The sequence below is a fragment of the Molossus molossus genome, unplaced genomic scaffold, assembly GCF_014108415.1.
Source record: "Molossus molossus isolate mMolMol1 unplaced genomic scaffold, mMolMol1.p scaffold_m16_p_20, whole genome shotgun sequence".
In the NCBI taxonomy this organism is placed as follows: Eukaryota; Metazoa; Chordata; class Mammalia; order Chiroptera; family Molossidae; genus Molossus; species Molossus molossus.
In genome coordinates this window covers 17,477,793-17,486,542 of record NW_023425356.1, presented here as the reverse complement: position 1 = coordinate 17,486,542, position 8,750 = coordinate 17,477,793, and positions in this window count along the sequence as shown.

Genomic DNA, 8,750 nt, shown 5'->3' with positions numbered 1-8,750 from the left:
TGATGATTAAGTCCATTTAATACATGATAATAACACAATGCCTAGAAGGTATGATATTGGTGATACTTAATGTTATTATCTGCCATTCTCCTGCTCTTCCCCAATCACCATCTTTACCACTTGCCCCCAGATCCACTCTCCACTCACCTCTCTGTCCTGCCTTGGGCCCCTGGAGGCTGTCCCCTTCAGGAGGCATGCCCGGGCTCCCTTGCTTGCAGGCTCCCAGTTAGGTCTGGCCAATGGGAGGCAACGGACGGAGCCCGGAAGGTGGGGGAGAGCAGGGTCAGTGTCTCTCCCCCTCTGTCCCTGCTCCGGCACCGAGCAGTTGGCAGTGGCTGCATCCACCCATTATTTCAGCGGCCCCTCTTCTACAGACCAGTCTTCAGTAGATCTGCATCGTATTTCTCCCCTCGCGCCTTTGCCTCCCACCAGAATATGCAGAAGACACTCTCTGCACCAAGGCAGTTAGAATCGCATGGATGTTAGGAACACTGGCATCCAGAATATCCATGTGCATATTCTCTGTGGGCTAGGGGTAATGGTGGGAGGCGTTGCCATGGTTTGGCTTTCTGGTGTTGGTGGGCATAGTAGAAGTCTGGAGAAGCAGAGGACAGGAGGTGCCACTTACCCATCGGGAGACAAGGTGGGAATAGTTACCTTGATGGGCAGGGATATGTGCTGGTGATGAATTATTCTGGGGTCCTTAGGAGTAAAACAGATGGGAAGCCTAATAAAAAATTGTTTGATTTACATAATTAAAAAAACTCTCACCCTAACCCATGTTGCTCAGCGGTTAGAGCATCAGCCCACAAACCAAAGGGTTGCGAGTTTGATGCCTGGTCAGGGGCATGTACCTAGGTTGCAAGTTTGATCCCAGCCCCAGTTGGGGAGCGTGCAGGAGGCAACCAATCAATGTGTCTCTCTCACATCGATGTTTCTCTCCCCACCCCCTTTCCTCCTTTATTCCCACCCTCTATAAAGAATCAATGGAGCCCTGGCTGGTTTTTCTCAGCGGTTAGAGCGTCGGCCTGCGGTCCTGAGAGACCCAGGTTCGGTTCCCGCTAGGGGCACGTACCTTGGTTGCAGTTTGTCCCCGGCCCTGGTTGGTTGTGTGGGTGGCAGCCACTCGATGTGTCCCTTTCACATCGATGTTTCTCTCTCTCTCTCTGTTCCTCTCTCTCCCTCCCACTCTACCTGAACAAAAAATGGAAAAATGTCCTCGGGTGAGGATAAAAAATAAATAAATAAATAAATAAATAAATAAATAAATAAATAAAAGAATCAGTGGAAAAAAATATCCTCAGGTAAGGATTAAAAGACAAACAATACTTACAAAAACTCTAGTTTGGGGCAACAGAGACTTGACTGTCACCATAGTGGGAATGTGTGACCCCCTGTCCAGTTCCTGGACCTGGAACTCCTTGACTGAGGAAAGACTGAGTCTCTTTGAGGAAGAAGAAACCCTGCAATGCAGCCACAAGCGTGTGCAGGGTACTTGCGGTGGCAATGGAAATACACACTCATATCTGCAGCTGAAGGAAGCATACCTAGTCAACAGCCCAGCTAGTGTGCTCCGGGTCCGGTCTCTGACATCTTCCAGGTTCTGTACTAGCCCGAGAAAGACTCAGCTCACCGCTCTCCGGTGGAACAGCCGTGACGAACCACAAGGATGTAAACTGCCTTCCTGCTGTAACTCTGCCTTTCTTTTCTACTGTCTATTTCTTTTCTGCATATTAACTTATTTATATACAAAAGAGGATAAATCATGAGACTTCCATCAGTCTTTTTTATTGAATCCTACAATACAGTAATGTCAACTTTACGGTGCTCTTGTCTACTCTGTGCCATGCAATCCTTTCTTCCACAGGATCCGTCTGGGTGCCAGTGTCTGTGTATAGCTTCTCACCTAATAGGCTATAAAACGAATTAGATCAAGATGTGAGGGAGATTCCACGATGGCAGCGGAGTGAATGGAAGCTACACAGACCGTCTCCCAAAACCAAACTGGAATTACAACTAAAACACAGACAAATCGACGGGAAAAGGCAACAGAAAAGCAGCTTGCAAGGACCATATAACCAGGGACACTGACTCCATCCTGATAAGGCTTGCAAAGGCGCGAGACGGGGGCTGGGAGCCCAGGGTCGGCAGCGCGGCAGCCGCCTTAGCTGTGAGCAGCGCCCTCGGTTTACACTCCCAGGCGGCTCCACAGTGCAGAGCCCGTACAGAGGCTAAAACAGCCACAGCCACTCACCTTGGGCTCCAGCAGAGGGAGGGCATACTGGACTGGAACTGTGTGCAAACACTCAGGATTTGGAGGGCGCTCAGAGCTTTTGCTGAGTTGCAGCCACACAGGACAATGGTCATATTGCTCCTTCCCAGGACTCTGGGGAGAGGCAGCAGCCCCTCCTTCAGAGATTCAACCCCACCCTGTGGGCCATTGAAATGCAAATTGAGGCTCACTAACAACCAGCATTTGCCCCAACCTCGGGAAAACCCCTTATGCTGAGCACCTTAAGGAGTTTTTCAATCAACTAACAACCCTTCAAGTAACCTCGACTGCTAGCCTCCAGACAAAAAGCTACAGGATAACAGTACCACTCCTGGGCTAGCAACTCTAACCAGGAAAGTAAGACTTGACAGTGGTGTTTAACGTGGGTCTTCCCTTGCTTATCCAAACCCAGGAGAGGGAGCCACAAACAGCAGAACACCCATATCCACAGGGAAAACATGGCAGGTTCCAAAGCCCACTGTGATAGCCAAAATGTGAAACACAGAAACAAAAGCCAAATGAAAGAACAAGAGACCTCCACCAAAGATGAGATCAATGTGGAGCAGTTAGGCAAGTTAACAGAGCTAGAATTCAGAACCATGATCTTGAGGAAGCTCAACAGCATGTGTAAGAACATAGAGATGCTGAAAATAAACCAATTGGAAATTAAAAACCACCAAGAAGAGATCAAGAGTAACATATCAGAAATAAAGAACACATTGAAAGGCCTAAACAGCAGAGTAGAGGAAGCTGAGCACCAGATCAGTGAATTAGAAGACAGGGTAGAAAAAAATTAACCAATCAGAAAACCAAAAGGACAAAACGATTAAAAAACAAGAAGACAGCTTAAGGGAACTGTGGGACAACCGGAAACGTAATAATATTCGCATCATAGGAGTCCCTGAAGAAGAAGAAAATGAGCAAGGGTTAGAGAATATATTTGAAGAAATAGTGACAGAAAACTTCCCTAATTTGGTGAAGGAAGAAGGCATTCAAGTTCAAGAAGCACAGAGAGCCCCAAGTAAGAAGAACCCTAACAAGCCCACACCGACACATAGTAACTAAAATGCCAAAAATTAAAGACAAAGAGAGAATCCTAAAAACAGCAAAAGATAAGCAACAGGTTACCTACAAAGGAAACCCCATAAGGCTCTCAGTTGACTTCTCACAAGAAGCACTACAGGCTAGAAGGAAATGGCATGAAGTAATCAAGGTCATGAAAAACAAGGATCTGAATCCAAGACTACTCTACCCAGCAAGGCTGTCATTCAAAATAGAAGGTCAAATAAAGAGCTTCCCAGACAAAAAAAAAAAAAGGCTAAGGGAATACATTAACACCAAATTAACACCAAACCAGCACTGCAAGAAATGTTAATAGAACTGCTGTAATTAGTAGAAGAAATAGGAAGAAAAATATAACCAAACTAAACAAAAATGACAATAAATAAGTACATATCAATAATCACCTTAAATATAAATGGACTGAATGCTCCCATAAAAAGACAGAGTAGCTGATTGGATAAGAAAGCATGACTCATCTAGATGTTGTTTACAAGAGACCCACCTCACAACAAAAGACTCACATAGGTTGAAAGTGAAGGAATGGAAAAAAATCTTCCAAGCAAATGGAAAGCAAAAAAAAGCTGGGGTAGCAATACTCACATATGATAAAATAGATTTCAAATGAAGGCCATAACTAGAGACAAAGAAGGCCACTACATAATATTGAAAGGATCTATCCAAAGGAAGATATAACCTTGATAAACATATATGCACCCAATATAGGAGCACCAAAATATATTAAAAATCTTCTGGAGGACTTCAAAGGAGAAATCGATAGCAATACAATCATAGCAGGGGACTTCAACAACCCGCTGACATCACTGGATACATCCTCTAGACAAAAAATTAGCAAGGAAACAGAGACTCTAAATGAAGCACTAGACCAAATGGATTTGATAGATTTCTACAGAGAATTACACCCCAAAACTACAGAATTCACATTCTTCTCAAGTGCACATGGGACATTCTCGAAGATAGACCACATGTTAGGACACAAACTAAATCTCTACAAGTTCAAGAAGACTGAAACCATATCAAGCATCTTCTCAGATCACAATGGCATGAAACTAGAAATCAACTGCAACAAGAACATGCAAAGACATTTGAACACATGGAAGCTAAATAGCATGTTATTAAACAATGAATGGGTTACTGAGGAGATCAAGGAAGAAATTAAAAAATTCCTGGAAACCAATGAAAATGAAGACACAACAACACAAAATCTATGTGATATAGCGAAAGCGGTTCTGAGAGGGAAGTTCATAGCACTACAGGCCTACCTCAAAAAACAAGAAAAATCTCTAATAGACTATCTAACCTCACAACTTAAAGAACTAGAGAGCAAACAAAAAGGAAACCCCAGAGCAAGTAGAAGGAAGGAAATAGTAAAGATCAGAGCAGAAATAAATGACATAGAGACCAAGAAAACAATTCAAAGGATCAATGAAACAAAGAGCTGGTTTTTTGAAAAGATAAACAAGATTGATGGACCCTGAGCTAGACTCACCAAGAAACAGAGAAAACCCAAATGCACAAAATCAGAAATGAAAGAGGAGAAGTAACAACTGACACCACAGAAATACAAAAGATCATTAACAGCTACTATGAACATTTATATGGCAACAAATTCGACAATCTAAACGAAATGGACAAATTTCTAGAAACACAGAGTCTCCCAAAACTGGACCGGGAGGAGATAGAAAACTTGAACAGACCAATAACAACTAAGGAAATTGAAGAGGTAATCAAGACTCTCCCAGCAAACAAAAGCCCAGGCCTGAATGGCTTCACGGGGGAGTTTTACCGAACATTCAAAAAAGAACTAACACACATTCTCCTCAAACTATTTCAAAAAATTCAAGAAGGAAGACTTCCAAACTCGTTTTATGAGACCAGCTTAATTCTAATGCCAAAACCAGAAAAAGACACTATAAAGAAAGAAAACTACAGGCCAATATCTCTGATGAACATAGACGCCAAAATCCTGAACAAAATACTAGCAAATCAGATCCAGCAATACATCAAAAAAATTATTCACCATGACCAAGTGGGATTCATCCCAGGGATGCAAGGCTGGTACAATATTGGCAAATCAATAAATGTGATACACCACATAAACAAAATGAGGAATAAAAACTACATGATCATATTAATAGACACTGAAAAAGCATTCGATAAAATCCAGCATCCGTTTTGGATAAAAATGCTCAGCAATGTGGGAATAGAGGATCATATCTCAACATAATAAAGGCCATATATGAAAGACCTACAGCCAACATCATACTCAATGGGCAAAAATTAAGAGCATTTTCTTTAAGAACAGGAACAAGACAGGGATGTCCACTTTCACCACTCTTATTTAACATAGAACTGGAAGTCTTAGCCATAGCAATCAGACAGGAAGAAAAAATAAAAGGGATCCAAATTGGAAAGGAGGAAGTGAAACCGTCATTATTTGCAGATGACATGATATTATACATAGAAAACCCTAAAGACTCCATCAAAAATCTACTAGACTTAATAAATGAATTTGGCAAAGTAGCAGTATACAAAATTAATGTCAGGAAATCGATGGCATTCTTATACATCAATGATGAACTCATAGAAAAAAAACTGAAAAAACAATCTCATTTACCATTGCGGCAAAAATAATTAAGATACCTAGGAATAAACTTAACCAAAGAAGTAAAGGACCTATTTTCAGAAAACTATAGGACATTGAAAAAAGAAATAGAGGAAGATATAAAAAAAAGTGGAAGCACATACCCTGTTCATGGATTGGAAGAATTAACATCATTAAAATGTCCATATTACCCAAAGCGATTTATAGATTCAATGCAATCCCCATCAAAATAGCAATGACATATTTCACAGAACTAGAACAAATACTTCAAAAGTTCATATGGAACCAAAAATGAACCCGAATAGCCACAGCAATTTTGAAAAAGAAGGACAAAGTAGGTGGGATCACAATACCAGATATCAGGTTATACTACGAAGCGACTGTAATCAAAACTGCCTGGTACTGGCACAAGAACAGGCATATAGAGCAGTGGAACATAATAGAGAACTCAGAAATGGACCCAAGGCAATATGCTCAATTAATATTTGACAAAGGTGGCAAGAGCATACAGTGAAGTAAAGACAGCCTCTTTAATAAATGGTGTTGGGAAAATTGAACAGCTACATGCAAAAAAATAATAAGAAGAAAATAAAACTAGACCATCATCTTACACCATACACAAAAATAAACTCAAAATGGATAAAAGACTTAAATGTGACCAGTGAATCCATAAAAATTCTAGAAGAAAATGTAGGCAACAAAATTTTGGACATCGTACGCAGCAGAATTTTCACTGATACATCACCTAAGGCAACAGAAACAAAGGAAAAAATGAACCCATGGGACTACATCAAACTCAAAAGCTTCTGCACAGCAAAAGAAACAACCACCAAAATGGAAAGGCCACCCACTGAATGGGAGAACATCATGGCCAATGATACATCAGATAAGGGGTTAATTTCCAAAATATTTAGAGTACTCATACAACTCAACACAAGGAAGACAAAGAACCCAATTAAAAAATGGGCAGAGAAGCTGAATAGACACCTCTCCAAATAGGACATACGAATGGCCAAGAGGCATATGAAGAAATGCTCAACATCACTAATCATCAGAGAGATGCAAATTAAAACAACAATGAGGTATCACCTCACACCTGTCAGAATGGCTGCCATCAACAAATCATCAAACAAGTGTTGGCGAGGGTGTGGAGAAAAGGGGACTCTAGTGCACTGCTGGTGGGAATGCAGACTGGTGCAGCCACTATGGAAAACAATATGGTGTTATCTCAAAAAATTAAAAATTGAACTTCCATTTGACTCAGTGATCCCGCTTCTAGGAATATACCCTAAGAAGCCTGAAACACCAATCAGAAAGAATATATGTACTCCCATGTTCATAGCACCACTATTTACAATAGCTAAGATCTGGAAACAGCCCAAGTGTCCATCAGTAGACGAATGGAGAAAAAAGCAGTGGTACATATACACAATGGAGTACTATGCAGCTGTAAGAAAGAAAGATCTCTTAACTTTTGAGACGACTTGGAGGGACCTGGAAAGTATTATCCTAAGTGAAACAAGCCAAGCAGAAAAATACTAATGCCACATGATCTCACTTATATATGGAATATAATGAATATAAAAGTCTGAGGAATAGGGTAGACCCAGAAACATAGCAGTAGAGTGCAGACTGACAACCCTCAGAAGAGGAGGTGATGGGGGGGTGGGTAGAGATAAACCACAGAATTTATATGCATGTATGCATAACCAATGAACATGGACAACAAAGCTGGAGGGGGGGGTGCCAATGGGGTAAAAAAGGAGAAACATCTGTAACAAATATACAATTAAAAAAAAAAAAAGTGATAGGCCCCATCCAGTAGCCAGGCATTCCTTCCTCACAGTTTAGTAGCTGTCACCACTCCAAAGTCTTTCCATTTCAGTTCACTTCATTTCCTATTACTGCATCATAAATCAGGGCCAACTTAGAGGCTTAAAAAACATCTATTTATTATCTCACAATTTCCACATGTTCAAAGTGCAGGCGCGTTAACTGGTTCTTCTGCTTAGGGTCTCCCCAGGTGTTCTCGGCAGGTGTTGCTTCTTTCTGGAGGTTCTGGGAAAGAATTTATTCCTCAGTTCACTGAGGTTGTCAGTTGAGTTCAATTCCTTGTGGCCGTAGGATGGAAATCTCCATTTTGGTTCCCATGTGCCCCATGGTGCCTCAGTGAGACACCTTCCTATGAACAGCTCTCCCCGTACCTTAAAGTTTGGGTTTCAGGCAAAATCCCCCAGAATGGCACCTCGGCCATTATTCTCTGCCATTCAGTGACCAAGGCCATGTCTCCTACGAGATCTTGATCCCAGCCTTGGAAGGAGAATAACTGTTCCTCGGATGCCCTACTTAAGCCCTAGAGGTAGCAGGAATACTACACTATATAGTATGCTATACTATATGATTGTATTGTTTATATTATATTACTATATTTTATATCATTTCAAATCTGCTATGATATGCATTATATCCAGTATTCCAATATTCTTTAGCATTCTCTTTACATTTTAATAGCCAATCTAGTTTTTCTAATCTTTTGTTACAGTTAATAAATCTTTATAATACATTTTTCCTCTTCAATGACTGTATGATTTCTGTCTCCTGACTGAACTCAGACTGATAGATACAAGAACTAAGTCTTGTAGAGAAATAAATTTTGCTCTGTGTTGTGCTTAGTTTTATCCTAATATCAATAAGTTAGAGGCATCTTCAAACCTACTTTTTAAAAACTAATTATATTCAAAAAGGGACCTAATGAATCATGACTGCCATCTCTAGAACTTGGAGCAATTCTTA